Raw genomic sequence first — 15004 nt, forward strand, 5'->3', positions numbered from 1 at the left:
TGTTAAATTGGTCTTTGGAACACCGCCTAAAAAAGGCACTATAGGGGTGGCAAGAGCCTTAGTCAGTATCCGGAAGCCCAGGGGTGACAGATGCAGGCCATCTCTGGCAAAGCATCGAGGTCTGTCAATCATGTCATCCCAGGCAGATAGACGCTGGATCCCCTTAGAATGACACCAGAAACTTAGCCAGTTGTTGAAATCAATAATTTTCTGCTTGTACTGTGGTATCATTCTGGGTGTTGGTAGGATGCTGCTCAGGGCTAGGGTCATACCCACCTGGGCTACATAGTCCAAGAGCTTTTCCATGTCTCTTTTTATGTAGTCCAGGGAGGTATGTCTTAGGTCATGTAGAAACTTTCTGGGGAAGGGGCACATGTTGCATCACAAAAAAGAAACAATTTCTTTGGATGGAAAGACGTGAAAAGCTTTGCTGTGATAACTATTTCATATTCTGAGAATCATTAGTATGAGACCCAGAACAAGGAGAATAAATGAGTGAAAATGCATGCTTAACAAGTCTGATGTTCAAATTTCTTGGAATATTCCCCTTTCTCCAAGGTATGACCATCTAAGAATTAATATGTTACAATTTTGCAGGATGTGGGGGCTAGCCTGTTTGATATTCCTTGTTCTCGTGTATTTTTGGATTTTTTTTTAAATTCCAAGGGTTGCACATGCAAATCTCAAAATTACAATAGAGCACCCTTTGCTACACATTGTCTTGGACAATGTGCCATCTGGTAAACTTCATCTCTGTAAAAGTGAACTCTCTGATTATTGTTTTCCATGGCAAATTACTGATGGTATGGTTTCTAACTACAGCAAATCCTTATTTGGGGAGATTTCTCCATTCATCAAGTTTGTGCAGCAGTGGAGCTGGTCATACCTCTCAAAATACAGGCACTGAAATGCTGGACAAGAGCTCTTGAAAACTAAGTATATCTAAACAAAGGTCTGGACAACTAATTAGCAAGGAATTTGCATATAACCCTACCTACTTAATTTTGAATTATGTAATACTAAAAAAAAAAATCACAATTTAAAAAAAACAAGAGTGATAAAATATAAGCATATTTTCATCCTTTTATGGAGAGATGAAAGTACTTCAGAAAAAACTTGGCAACCCTGTATTAGAAACTTAACAGGACAGGAAGACTCTGATTCCTGTTTGAGAATTGAAACAGAACCCCCCATATTCCATACAAGGAGTCTCAGGACAGTTAGGCACTTGAATTGGCTAGCTGTTTTTTACAAATTAAACTGGAATATTTTTGATTTATTCTGGAGAAGTCCTAAGTTGGTTGAAAGCACTAAATAAACCATAGTGTGTTTTCCAGAGATTCCTAGTGGTGGTGATTTTTTTTGTGTTCTATTTTTTTCACCAATTCCGCATTTGGCATTTATTTGTTTTGGTACCTGGTTTCCTCCAAGAAAGTTTTTCCATTCAGCTAGGATAATTACCCTGAAGGTGATTATTTTAAACACACATGTATCCAATGCAGTACAAACTAGTAACCTAGTATTGTGTTAACAATTCAGCAGGAAATGCAAACTCTGACCCTTGTTCTAGGGATTCAACCCCAGGAACCCTTGCATTGCATGGACCAGCAAGGAGTATCTTGACAGTTAGGTACCTGTTTTTCCCCAAGAGCAGTTTTTCCTTTCAGCTAGGCAAGTGGCAGTGTCAACCACATGGAATGCAAAGGGTCCTGGATTTAAATACTTCTGCCTACTAACTCCAAACCCACACAGCTGTGATTACATTTACACATCTGCAGTGTCATACATATCTGTGCTAAACAGCAAAAAAAAAGTGGAGCTTTCTGAAATAAGAAAAAGGGTGGAGCTTTCTGAACATTGTAAAACTGTCTTGGAGTTTTCTGCAAAATTATTCCTTCATCATCTTGCAAATAGCAAAAACTACATAGGAAGAATCTGAAAATGGGCATGGAGAGGGGCATAAATATAGCCGAATCTGCTCCTACTGAAAAAATAACAGGTGATAAGGTACTTTGAAATGCTTGGGAAAAGAAAGAAAAACAATTTTCTAAATGTACTGTAAAACACATGTACATTATAACATTTACCTCTGTTTTGGCTTAATCACACACCCTGCAACTGCCTGGTCAGAATGATTATAGTGAACACTCCTTGATTTGTCTGATAGACGTTTTAAATTATACAGAGAACAAAACTGCTGTGGTACCAAATATATTTCACACACCACAGTTCAGCAGAAAATAACAATCTCCTTTATTGCAAAGAAAGGTAGGTACATGGGAGATTAGGAAGTCAAGGTCTTGACTCCTAGAACAGCAGAAGCATATATTCTTTATACCTTTTCTGATTAAAAGCAACATTATTGTAATAATCTTAGAACAACCACTAACCAATTAAAATGAACACTACAGCATTAATTCTGCTAAGATCTCCTATGTTTGACTTTTCATATTAGGCATGAGTTCTGAATTCAAAAAAAGAGCGTTCTACAAAGAACAGAACTGTGTACATTTTTGCCTGCTAACATTTTTTATATTTCGTAGGAAGTAAGTCATCAGATATTTACTGCAAACCACTCAGGAATCCATTTTGTAATGAAAGCATATTAGAAATGAAATATGAGATTCAAAGATGGCTGCCATTCTGTGAACACTGCAAATCTACAGCTCTGCATATATCCTGAGGAAAATCTAACCCTGAAGCTATACTATGAGTTATTTAACAACAATCTTTTGAAAAGGTAAATCTACTCCATTCAAGTATCTGATGAGAGGTGATTGAATCTGGGAAAATCAAAGAATTCAACAGGATTAGACCTGATTGATTGTCTCTGAAGAGAGTGTCAAACAAAGGATCTGTCTGAATAACAAACCTGGCCTATTTACTATCAAGCTACAGTAAAGGGCAATACTGATTTATAATGTCAAAACAAGATAAAAGTATGGAGACAACAACCAGAAAAGGACTTAACTTCGAAAAGGCAGAAAATCATTAAACAACAGGAACTTCCCAAAGCAGGGAATAAAAATAAACCAGACCAGTTTGCGAACATGGAGGATATCAAATCTGCTTTGTTACCCATTCAAGAAGCTTTGGAAGAACTATCTAAGCAGGTACAGTCTTTTGGCATTTCTTGTAGTCAAATTCTAGAAAGAATGGACAAAATTAAAGCTAGAATATCTGAAAATGAAGATAAAATAACACTGCTGGCTAAAAAATCTGATACTCATGATTTGGACATACAATCTATGCAAGCAAAAATCCTGGATCTGGAGGCGAGATCCAGGAGAAATAATATAATTATCAGAGGGATACCTGAGAATATTCAATACAATGATTTAATTCCTTCTATTACACAAATTTTTACAATATTGTTTAATGACTCTGACACAGCTAAACAAATAATAATCGAGAGAGCTCATAGAGCTTTGAGAGAAATGCAGGCATCAAATATATCAAGACCAGTGTATGTCAAAATTCTCAATTACCAAGATGTTGATAAAATAATAATGACTGCTAAAAAGAACGAAGGTTACATTATGTGGAATAACAATAAAGTTTCTGTGGCTCATGATTTACCTCTCCAAATAAGACAAGCTAGACAAGCTTTATCTGCTTACTGTAAATTTCTTATTGAAAGACAGATTAAATTTCAAATGAAGTATCCTAATACACTAATGTTTACAGTCGATGGATCTAAATATTCAGTTTCCACAGAAAATTTACCAAAATCTACCTTTTTAAAGATTTTTAAGTCCTTGCCTACTTCAGAGAGTTAACATGGCCTTTCGTTGGGACTGCTACAGTAACAGAGGTCGGATCCATTTTTTGCTTCAACCCGAGGCTTCTGAATCCTTTGTTTCAAGTTTTAGTCCTGCAGGCCTCTTTCTAATCTGATAAAACTTGTTTTTTATCGCTGGATCATTCACGAGCGAGTTTTTATGGCTCCCACGAACTCTGTCTCATCAAGAAGTTACAGGAAATGCTTCTTTTGTTGTTCTGGGGGCGGTTTTGAAGTGGCACAACCGGAAGTCCGCTCGTTTAAAGGGTCCCTCGTCACGAACTCGAGGGCAGTTTCCCAGGCTTGGGAAACTGAAAAATCTGTGTTGAAGAATAAAAGTGTAAATTGACTATTATAGTACAAATGGTTATACTTTAAGCACATAGGTAACATTTAATTGTTTTATATAATACATTTAATTATTTAGGTATCCAATTCTATTAGGAAATGGTGTGGTTATCTAACAGTGTTGTTGAGAGCAGCAGTTATACTAGGAAACCTTACCCCAAATACATATATACTTTTACAAATTACTCTAATTATTTAGTAGTTGTTATTTCCAGTTTTACTGATGTAATAAATTGGAAGAATATTAATAGATGCTCAAAGGAATTTAAAGTTATACAGCTTTAACTTTAGTGTTAATATGAAGTTCATATGCAGATAGTGAGTGGTCAGGCTTGCTGCCAAAATACAAAGATTGTAATTTTGTTTTAATTACTACAGCTGTTGCTGTTTTGACAGTCGCTGACTACTCTGAGAACCCTTGTGTTTGTTTAATCCCTAAGATCTTAGTTAACTCAATGCCATTTGAATCACTGTGTGTTTCTTACCATCCACATGGAACAAACAAAAGAGAATGTAAATTAAAACAAGACAGCACTAGCATTAGAAAAATTTTTTTAGGAAAATGTGTGCCCAGTCACTCATTGAAAATTAAAACAAACTATGCATGTAAGATCTAAAGGGAAAGTCAACAGCTATATGTAAGAATAATACAAATGAGCAATTATTCAATGCAGCTTTTACATGACACCATGGCCTAGTGCTTTACTTTTCACAACAATCTTATGAACTTTTTAATCTATTTTCCAGTCATGCCTATACTAGCATGTTAATTGCATTCACTAGACTAACTTCCACTTTTAGTTTCTTCAATACTATCAGTCTATAATACTGACAAATTGGATGGTTGCCAGCACCTTTTACTATTTTAGCCTTTTGTGCTCTTCTAAATATTACATTATAAAACTCTAAGCATCTCTTTTGATGCATGTCTTAATGCATGCTTTTCTTACTCACTTATTTGATCTAGCCTCCTCGGCATAGCAGCACATATGAAATCACCATTCAGAGTAAATGCTGAAGCACATTTGTTTACAACAGTACAGTTTTACCCTACTTATTCTCGCAAGATTGTTGATTTAATTTACACGGCTGCTTGTTTCTGTTCCTTAATGCTAACACAGTATTAGTTTCTTTTAGTTCTCTTTCCACCATAACTCCCATCTTAGCTTGATAATTCTGGACAATGCTAAAACTAATGGTGAGACAAAGGTCCAAAATGAAGGCCAGATTTTAACTATTACTCCTATCAACTTAGAAGTTGATAGAATAACAGGGTTTGTATTAGCATGCATTTTCTGAACGATACAAAGTCTGAAACTCAAAAATTTGTCACTTTTAATGACAGCATTCCTCAATGATTTGTTTGAAAAACGTACATTTTATGATGAACAGATCAAATATATGAGGTAAAAATCAAGACATCTTGCAAAGTAATTGGCAGTCAAAGGGGATGCTTTCCACTAGTTTTTAATACATAAATAGAGTCCAAAAAGGTCAGTCCAATTAGTGCATTGTTAACAAACATACACATATATAAGATGAAGGGAGAAAGAAAGAAAGAAAGAAAGAAAGATCACAAGAATAAGGCTACTTACATTAAACAATATCTTTTCAGGTTAAATCTGGAATAGGTAAACATTGTAGGATCTTAGTATGACACTGACGTGCTTATTTATTCATTTTATCTTTGTCTTTCTCTAAGTGTTACTATACAGTATAGATTGTCTACAAGCTAATTACTGTAATGTATATTATGGCTTAGTGTATCATTTTTGACTTCATGGGGTTTTGAAAAATGTCTTTTAGTTATTCTTAAGATGTATGTCTCATATATTACAGAAAAGTATCAGTTTCGATACTTCCAGAATGTTCTTAATGGGACACAACATATTATTATCATTCATTAGATATTTAAATTGTTTGGAGAGGAATGACAAGATTAATTTATGCTGTTAACACCTTTTTTCTTGACATAATTTCTGAAACTGATAAAACAAGAGATGTAGATGTTTAGCAGTGTTTAATAGGGAATGTTTAGGTTAGGCTTTGTAGATTTAGTGGTAGCAGACATAGGTTTTTTGCATGATATAGTTGTAATATATTTTAATCTAAAGAACATTTATTTAGTAATGTTATTAATCCTTACAATGTTTAACAATGTGGAAAATCTATGTATGTCCTGGTCCAGGGGTTTAGTGGATAGGCACTGGTGTGGGACGGGATTTCAATAATGCTTCCAGAAACTATATCTTTTGAAAACATATTTGAATCTATTATGTTTTGTCCAACGTAAACCACATTTGAATCAATTAAAGATCGTACTATGTGGGAAATAGATTCATGGAATACGAAAGGGCTCCAGAACTTGAAAAAGAGGAAACTGTTTCTTCATTTATTTTTGCAGGCTAGGGGATGTTTTATTTTTTTTCAAGAAACTCATTTGACTAATGACCAGTGGGCAGTTATTAAGGAAAAAAAATGGATCAGAGAGGTTATAGCTTCGGAAGGTAAAACTTATAGTGCGGGGATCGCGATAGTTATAAAAAGCCAATACCAAGAACAAATTCTAGACCCCAAAATAGATAAAGAGGGAAGATGGTGTTACGTGATTCTGTCATCTAATCTTTGTGATAAACCTATTTTACTTCTTAATATATAAGCACCATGTAACAATCAACACCTTTTTATAGTATCACTTTATTCTATTTTGAATCAATATAATAATTACTATATAATTATAGGAGGGGACTGGAATACATACCAAGATCCTAAACTGGATAAATCAAGTACACATAGGTCATTCAATACTCAAGCAGTAATAGCTTTGAGTGAACTTAAAGCTGACTTTAAATTGTATGATCCTTTTAAATACGTAAGCAATCAGTTTAATACAAATAACTTTACATTCTGTTCTACTTGTCACAAAATGTGGTCTAGAATAGATTTTTTCTTGATTTCAGAAAGTTTAATTATTCTAGATCCCAGTGTTTCTGTACAAGCTCGTTACTTATCAGATCATTCTAAAATTACTTTAAACTTTAATAAAGACCCCAAAAATAGCTTATCACATAGAGGGTACAATTGAACCCTAAATCCAAATTTATTAAATAAAGAAGATATAATTCAGGAAACTCAGGCTGTTCTTGATCTTCTATTAGTTAGTTTATCTAAACAACAACATGTACCCGATATTGAATGGGCGACAACCAAAGCACAAGTAAGAGGGATCTTTTTGCAAAAAGCTACCTATTATAAAATAATTCAAACTAGAGATCTACAAAGAATGGAAACTAAAATCAAGTCATTAGAACAGGACTTAATTAGGAAATTTAACCAGCAAACAGAAAAAGAACTATTAAAATTTCAAAAGGAGCTCTTTTTGATCCAAAATAGTAGGTTGTCGTTTCATGAACATAAATTGTTGGCAAAATATGCTAATCATATTCAAACGCCTTCAAGGGCATTAGCTAGAATTATTAATCAATCGAAAGTACCTTTTCAGATCACTGAAATACAGTATAATAATATAATAGATATACAAAATCTGAAGATATTATGAGTATTTTTGAAATTATTTATTCTCAGATTTATAGTGATCGACAGGAATTTCTCACGAATAGGATTAACAATGATTTTTTGCAAAAAATTATTTTTCCAAAAATTGATGATAACTCCCAAATAGATTTAATTAAGCCAATTTCCTCTGGGGAAATAATAGATACAATTAAAAAGTTGAAATCTCATAAAGCACCAGGACCGGATGGATTGGCCGCAGAGTTTTATAAAACTTTTTGTGATTCCTTTGGCAAAATACTTCCACATATATTTAATTATATAATTAACAATGGAATTAATGATCCTCACTTTAATGCATCCAGAACAATTCTTATACCCAAAGAAAATACTGACTTTCATAACCCAGATAACTATAGACCTATCTCTCTTTTAAATATTGATATGAAAATTTTGACATCTATCTTAGCTAATAGATTGAAGAAGGTAATAGACTCAATAATATCGAATGAACAGGCTGGATTTATGAATGCCAGACAAACTACTGACAATACTTTATCACTACATACATTAATTTCTTATGCCTGTCAAAAAAATATTAATGTTTACGCTCTCATTACTGATGCACAAAAAGCATTTGATAGAGTTAATTTGAAATTTTTGTTCGATGTTTTATCATACTTTAGTATACCTCAAGAATTTATTTTAACATTACAAATATTATATAATAACCCATATACAACTTTATATATCAATAAAATTTTTTCTAAAAGAATACAAATTAAGAACGGAACTCATCAGGGCTGTCCTTTATCTCCTATATTATTTAATCTATATTAAGAACCACTATTTTTACATATTAAGCAAAATATATACCATAATGCCCCAATAATTTATGGCACTAAAATTGCCTTGACTGCCTTTGCTGATTACCTCAACATCTATTGTACGACTCCAATTTCAGATACTAAAACAATACTAAAAGCAGTGGAAGACTTTGCTGAGGTATCCAACTACAAGATAAACCTTTAAAAAAAACAATTTATTTCCTTTAAAAACACCGAAACCTTTTTCTCTTTTACCACTGGTAGGACAAGTTAAATCAGAGAACAAGATAAAGTTCTTGGGTGTTATCTTTTCTACAGATAACAGAGATTTCTATGTGAATAATGTCAAGTTTCTTTGGGATAATATATTGTCCGACTTAAGAAGATGGAATAATTTGAAATTACCAACAATGGCAAAAGTTTCAATAATTAAAATGAATGTGCTACCCAGAATTTTGTACATTTTTAGAGCCACTCAAGTCTTGATACCCAGGAAATTTTTCAAACAAATTCACACGGAATTGGCTAAATTTATATGGAAACCTAAGAAGACTAGAATATCATATGATAAACTGATGATTCCGAAAAATAAAGGAGGCCTAGTTCTACCTAATTTTGAAATTTACTACTTAATAATAAATTCTAATAGAATTTTAAGAATAGCTTACTATGAGATATCTAGTAATAAATGGTCACCCAAATGGGTAGTTATGATTCATAAACACGTTGTAAGTTTGAATATTAACCCGAAAGCTCTACCTTTTTTAAGTAAAGATACTTTTAAATTATTTTCTTTAATGGAGCATATTAGAGTATATATAAGTCTAATACAAAATCTTTTCCAATCATTACATCTCTTGCAACATATGATGATTTTTCAACCCTTTCATAAGGACCTGAATTTGAAAATCAATAATCAATTAATAGATCTTAAAAAATATCCACTTATAATTAATCTAACTTTACTTGAGCTGTATCCATATCTTAATCATTCAGTCCATGATATGTTGTTGGGGATGAATCTTCCTAAATCTTACTTAATAATATTGAGACAATTAAAGGATCTCTCTATAAATTACTTCAAAGACTTTAAAATTGATGAGGAAACGTTAACTAATTGTTCAAATTTATGGTTAACTCTTAGACAAGATACCAAATTTATTACCTCTACAAGTGAACTGATAAAAGAGTTGAAATACCAAAATCAAATACTCTTGCCAAAATATTGGAAAGATAAAATACCATTGATAGAAGAAAATAAAATATTAAAGGCAATTAACTTAACAATAAAATCAGTTTCTCTCCAAAAATGAATATTTATACAATTGATGATATTTAATAATGCCTACTATACACACCTCAGCTTGCATAAATTTAACTCGAAAAACTTGCCCAAATGTCCATACTGTAAAGATCAAACGGCGGACCTCTTGCACATGTTCTGGAGCTGTAAATGTATATACAAACTTTGGAATTCCTTAAAAATCCAACTACAAAAGATGGGGTATCAGCATTCTACACTTTCTTGGGAATTCATGATTCTACATATCCCTCCTAATAATTTGGATAGAACCCAAATGATTATACTTATAAATATTTTCTTATTAATGAAACTTTATATAGCTACAAATTGGTTGACTCCATTTCAAACTTCATGGGAAAACTTTAAAGGTTTAGCCATGAAACATATTCTAGCACACAAACTTTTAATCAAGGATAATAAAAGGAATATTTATAACCCGAAAGTGTGGGAACAAATTTTCAACATTATATTAGTTTAATGTACCGAATTTAGCTCAACCCCAGGACATGCATACTTAATTTGAAAGTTGGTAAGAACAATCCATTCTAATGATAGTAGATCTTTTGACTCTTGTTATTACATGTTCCCTTCTTTTCTTCATTGATTTTGTTTAACAGATGGAAGCATTCATGTAAATAGTGTACATAGTTTGTAGTATGGGTATTAGTAGCTTAATTTGGGTATTATTTGTATTTCTTTTTCTTTGCTGTTTTTCTTTATTGTATGAAAAATTGGTAAAATAATAAAGATTTATTATTGAAAAAAAAAAAAAAAGAAATGAAATATACATTCTAACATTTTTCCTTCTCTGTATGCTTCACCTTTCACATTCCCCCACCTGATGCTGTAAAGCATCACTCAGATCATATATTTATGTTATGACTAGACAATGGATACAAGTTTTCAAATGAGTGAACACATTCTTTTCTTGCTATCAGACACTCTTTACATGTGATTTTCTTCTTGTGCTGACACAAACAATTTTTTTGCAGTTGTTTCAATAATATAGTCTTATTAGCTATAAAATCATGCCTACTTCTTGATGTAATAAAAACACAATCTGAATACCATACAGTGGATATAAAAAGTTTACACACCCCTGTTAAAATGCCATGTTTTTGTGATATAAAAAATTAGACCACAATAAATCATTTCAAAACTTTTCCCACCTTTAATGTGACCTATAACCCATACAATTCAATTGAAAAAAAAAAAACAAATCTGTTAGGGGAAAAATATAAAAATAAAAAACATACATTGCTGGTTGCATACCTTTGAACTAATACTTTGTTGTGTGTGCACACCCTTCAACTAATACTTTGTTAAAGTGCCTTTTGATTTAATTACAGCATTCAGTCTTCTTGGATACACACCTGCCATCAATTAAAGAGACGCTGATTAACCCCAAATAAAGTTCAGCTGTCCTAGTAGGATTTTGTTGACATTTACTCATTTGCCTGCTACAGCAAAAGCCATTGTTCGCAGAGAGCTTACAAAGCATCAAAGGGATCTCATTGTTGAAAGGTATTAGTCAGGACAACGGTACAAAAATATTTCCACAGCATTGGCTATACCATGGAACATAGTGAAGACAGTCATCAAAAAGTGGAGAAAATATGGCAAAACAGTGACATTGCAAAGAACTGGATGTCCCCCCAAAATTGATGAAAAGACAAGATGAAAGCTGGTCAGGGAAGCTGCCAAGAGACCTACAGCAACACTGAAGGAACTGCAGCAATTTCTGGCAAGTACTGGTTGTGTACTACATCTGACAACAATCTCCCATATTCTCCATATGTCTGGACTATGGGGTAGGGTTGCAAGACGGAAGCCTTTTCTTACACAGAAAAACATCCAGGCCCAGCTAAAATTTTCAAAATAATACATCAAGTCTCCCAAAAGCACGTGGGAAAATGTGTTATGGTCTAATGAGACCAAAGTTGAACTTTTTGGTCACAATTACAAAAGGTACGTTTGGTGCAAAAACAACAATTTGCAAATCAAAAGAACACCATCCCACGGTGAAGCATGGTGGTGTCGGTATCATGCTTTGGGGTTGCGTTTCTTCAGCTGGAACTGGGGCTTTAGTTTAGGTAGAGGGAATTATGAACAGTTTCAAATACCAGTCACTTTTGGCCCAAAACCAAGCTGAAGATGAAGAGGAATTTCACCTTTCAACACAACAATGACCACAAGCATATATCCAAATCAACAAAAGAATGTCTTCACCAGAAGAAAATTAAAGTTTTGGAATGGCCCAGCCAGAGCCCAGACCTAAATTCAATAGAAAATCAGTGGGATGACCTGAAGATGGCTGTGCACAAGAGATACCCTTGCAATCTGACAGATTTGGAACACTTTTGCAAGGAAGAGTGGGCAAATATTGCCAAGTCAAGATGTGCCATGCTGATAGACTCCTACCCAAGAAGACTGAATGTTGCAATTAAATCAAAAGGTGCTTCAACAAAGTATTAGTTTAAGGGTGTGCACACACAACAAATTTTAGTTTAGGGGTGTGAACACTTATGCAACCAGCGTATTGTATATTTTTTATTTTTTATATTTTTTCCCCTAACAGATTTATTTGTTTTTCAATTGAATTGTACAGGTTATAGGTCACATTAAAAGCGGGAAAATTTTGAAATGATTTATTGTGGTCTCATTTTTTGTTTCACAAAACATTGGCATTTTAACAGGGGTGTGTAAACTTTATATCCACTGTAAATGATTTTCAGTTGTACATTTTCCATTTTCACATTTGTTTTCATATTCCCTTTTATATATAATATCACACAATCTACTGAAATCTTGCAATACTTTATTTTAATATACTATGATTTTTATCCGATGTGGTCAGTGGCATTGATTCATGTGAAGACTGACACTGTCTGGATTTTAATAGTTTTAAAATACAAGTTTTTTCAGGATTAAAATAAGGCCTCATTAAAAAAAATGATATCTATAAGCATAAAGAACTTCAAAATACTTACTCCCTATCCAGAGAATTTGTGTCTTTCAGCTTTTTCCGGTTAGGGGTCGCCACAGCGGAACTCCGATCCGCTAATGATTGGCAGTTGATTTTTATGTAGCGGCTTGCCAGGCCTGATGCACAACCTTCAACGAAGGTACGCCCATTCACGCATGTCTCCATGCAGAAGACGCTCTAGCTGAGAATCGAACTGGACAGCGTCTTACTGTGAGGCGACAATGCTACTGCAGCACCACTACCGCGGGTCAATATATTAGTTAAACAGGCCCACTGGGGAACTATCAGCTTCTTTGGCATGTGAAAGTTCAGCCACTTTTTGAATTAGTTTTAGGTGACTATGAATTGCACAAGTATTATCAGGATAAACAAGCAGTACACTGTTTTGATGTATTCACAGATACCCCCTTTAAAAGTGAGGGTAAAATCAAACACGATTTGGTTCTCTAGCACTATGCTCCACATAGCAGTCATCTCTTAAGTAATTAAATTAATGGACTCAAAGGTGGAAATACTTAAAATTTCCAAAAACTTACACATCTTTCTCCGCTCCCTTGTGGACTTGACTGCCACATAAGTAGGTATAATTCCTGCTCTGAAAATGATCCCATCACCAAGATACATGTGAGCAAGTCCTTTAAAAGTACTCTTTTGAGCAGTATTATGATAAATCCAGGATGCATCTGTTTTTTCAGCTGTGTTCAGAATGGCTTTAATGTCTCTCTTGTGATTAGCATAACAATTTTTTTCCTTCAGGTAAAACTGCTGTATGTCATATAGCTGCTATAATATGGTCTATATAACAACAACAACTAGACCACTGTATAGGTTGTGACAACTGTGCCCTGGCCCAGCAATCAAGGAGCCTCAATCCTCACCACTAACACCAGGGAGGTTGTCTCCTGGAAGAGGAAAGGATAATGAATACACGCAGTAAAGTACAATTTTCCTTTAAGTGCACTTAGAGATCACAGTCAATCTGGGGCTGGCTGCTCCCTTGCTCACCAGGTCCCCAATAAGACTCCCCACTGGCACAGCTATAGGGTCCAGGTCTCAGCCTAACTGGGCAAGCTAGAACCTCCAGTACCCTCTCTGTCCAACCAGTGCTTCGTGTCCCTGCCAAGTAGCTGACACAACACACACACACTTTGAGATAAGTATTTATACAACTTCACAGACTCTCCTGGGAAAGGCTGGCACAGATTCTTCAGCTGTGCCCCTTTACCCAGACTATACAGTAGTAATTACTGCCACCACCCAGTTAATAATATCAGCTACTAAAAGGCCCTTAAAAGGGTGTCCAATTATTACTGTTAAATATTATTATCCAATGGTAGTATGACTAACAGTCAAGGCTTACTTTAGAGTGGCCTATTACAATAACCTCTATAAATATGCAATGTATTCTAGAGCTTATCTCTACACAAATCAACCACAGGTAGAAGGTTTTAAAAATATTTAATAATAAATAATTAAAGCACAAGACAAAACTGCTATACCACAGAGATATCTAAGAGTTCAGAGATCATACAGACACTTAAAATAATACAGTAGGACAGGTCTGATTTCAAGGAAAAATACCTAATTAATCTTTACTAGCTTTAACTATTCCTGTACGAAATCACAGTGCTAGAAATTTACATGTGAGCATAAGCAGAGTGCTGGTAAGTTGGATGTCTACAGTCAAAATGCTTCCCAGTCTCTCTCTCTCTGAGACACAGTTTATAAAACATCACTAACAAACATGTCTCTGGGTCCTCCCCAGAATACATCACTTTGAGTTAGTTTCCATTACATCATTTCTTTGACACTTAACCTGGTGTTCCCAGGCTAACAGAAACTGCATTATTTAGCAAGCTAACACCTGCACAGGAGACTACAACACTAAAAGGCATTTCACATATACACTCTAGCAATTAGTCCTTAGTTAACCCAATAGACAGAATGTCTTCAGCCAACCTGACTGGAACCAACTTTAAAGATTAAAGAATGTCATAAAATCATTTCAATTTCAAAAGACAAATTTGAAAGACTTGACTTAGTTTTTCTTTACAGCAAGGGGGCGATGTTGTAACAATCTTAAAGTTCACATTTTACAGTGTTTTTTTTTTTCATTTAAAAGCACAAGCCTGTATTTTAAATTTATTTATACAGTTGATAGAATTATATATCAAATTCTATTTGACTAGGCTGGCAGCCTTTGCCCATCTATCCCCAATCGTCACATAGGTAAACAGGGATAAGCT

Source organism: Protopterus annectens, chromosome 14.part0 (assembly GCF_019279795.1).
Source record: "Protopterus annectens isolate FY-2018-M chromosome 14.part0, PAN1.0, whole genome shotgun sequence".
Classification (NCBI taxonomy): Eukaryota; Metazoa; Chordata; order Ceratodontiformes; family Protopteridae; genus Protopterus; species Protopterus annectens.